Genomic DNA, 2,384 nt, shown 5'->3' on the forward strand with positions numbered 1-2,384 from the left:
CAATTGAAATAGAGTCGAATCCAATAAACATTTTTTTAGGGTAAATACTCCTATAATAACATCTTCATATAAAGATAATATTATGGATCATTAAATGAGTTGATATGTTTGACTAAATATATTTAATTAACTATTTAAAAGTTCATAATATCATTTTCATATAAAGATGTCATCATGTGAGTATTCTCCTTTTCTTAGACTCGTGATACTCGAACTATTTGAAATATCTAATAGGACAATAATCATTTTCTTGAGATGGTTGCTTCCATATATATATTTAAACAATACAGAGATACAGAATGAAAGAGAAAAATCAATGAGTCCCTTATTCTTTCTTTTCTTTTTTGGTTCTTCTTTACAATGAAGATATTCTGTATACTGTGCATTTTTTTACTATGTATGTGAATTATATTCCCACCTTCTCTTGATCGTTATTGGTCTCATGATGTTTCATAAGTTGAACATACTTACAGGACATACATTTTGGTACATAGTAAATAAAGTCGTTGAACAAGAGTGCAAAAGTTGTGGACCATATCTATTTGTTTCTGCCAATAGATAGCCACCTACCTACTACTTGATTAGGTCAAGTGCATGTGGACATATTATTAATATTTCTATAGTGGTTGTGGACTTGTGGTTGAGTATAAAAAATATGAAAATTTTTAAATTTATCTGAAATATTGGTGTTTTGGTAATCTTTAATAAGATGTCAATTTTAATTAATATATTTTATATATTTTTTTATAATTAAGATTATGATTAAAATTAGGTTTAATTACTCTGATGGTCTCTATAGTTTCATCAAATTTTTAATTAAGTTCCTATACTTTTTTTCCTTTTAATTTGGTCCCTATACTGCTTTAATTTTGTAATTAAGTCCTTCCTAGTGTAAAAAATATTAGAGTTAACTGAATATTTCTTTACAAATTGAAGATATTTATAATTAAAAACTTAATTAAATCTTTGACCGCATGTATTTTGGTAAAAATATTATCTTAATTTTAACATTTTATTTGTTACTTTACTTCTTTTTTATAAAAGAAAACTTTCAACTGCAGTTAAAGAAGAGACTTTTTACAACTCTAATTCACTATCATCCACACATTATTGTTTGATTGATATGTTTGTAAATATTTACGAGTTATTCCTTATTATTACTAATTATTTTGGCTCTTATTATAATTAGAAAAAATATAGGGTACCAACATATATTATCTGCCAATTTATTGTCAATAATAATTAATTATTATATTTTAAACACATAGAGATACATTTAAAAAATATATCTATAAAGACATTTTTATTAAACACAGCCATAAAAAAGACATTTTTATTAGACACATCCACCAAAAACACTTCTATTAAACACAGTTATAAATAAGAGTTGACAAAAATTGGAAGAAATACTGTTGGTAACGTAACGTGATTGTTATAATTAAGATGGAGCACTTGGGAATGTTTCGAAATAAGGATGGCTAAGGAGAGGGAATTGGGGAAGTAAGTTTATGCGGATTGAGGATGGAAAAGGGCATGTAACGAAAGAATGAATTATTATAGGTGGCAGACAGAGAAGAGTTACACAAGTTGACTCCAAACTAAAGATAGTATGATGGACTATGATATTGGAAAATGAGGTGTTACCACTTAACACTTAACAACTACTACGACACCATTCATCTCTCCCTTTCAACTGCAATGGGGGGTGCTGTTGCAAATTTGTTCCACGTATGAGGCTACATTCATACCAACAACGAACCCAATTATATAGTTGCTACCGGGGAAAAAAGAAAAAAAAAATCACCTTATGAAAATTACAAACAAAAACCATTTAAAAAAAAAAGTACAAACTCAGGTGTAGTTGATTTTACATGAAGTTGATAGTTGAGAGATGTTAGATAATTTGACTGATTTGATTAAATTTTCATCTAAAAGCTTTCAATTATTAACTTCACGTGAAGTCAACTGTACTTGAGTTTTTACCTTAAAAAAACATCGAACACAAAAGCAAATAGTGAAAGTATTCGTCGGTGTCCTTTTCTAGTGCAAGCTTATTGAAAATGTCTAAACTTTTCCAGCATAAGTTTGGAACAATTTAGCGGAAAGATATAGGTTAGAGGTTAGTCTTTACTTTATGGTTTATTGTTTTATGGAAAAAGTAGAGAGACGAAACGATGGAAAGTGGAAACACGAATTACACAATATTTTAGAATTTAAGTCCGTCCTTGTGTTATGTTAGTATTGTACCATCTGATTGTTTTATTTTGATTTTTGAATTCAAAAAATATTAGAAGCTCAACGTTTTTTTATCGATATTAAATATGATGAATGCTATGGTGCCTAAAAAGTGGTGTCTATTTACTAAAAAAAGTTAAAAAGTAATA

The sequence above is a fragment of the Arachis ipaensis genome, chromosome B01, assembly GCF_000816755.2.
Source record: "Arachis ipaensis cultivar K30076 chromosome B01, Araip1.1, whole genome shotgun sequence".
Classification (NCBI taxonomy): domain Eukaryota; kingdom Viridiplantae; phylum Streptophyta; class Magnoliopsida; order Fabales; family Fabaceae; genus Arachis; species Arachis ipaensis.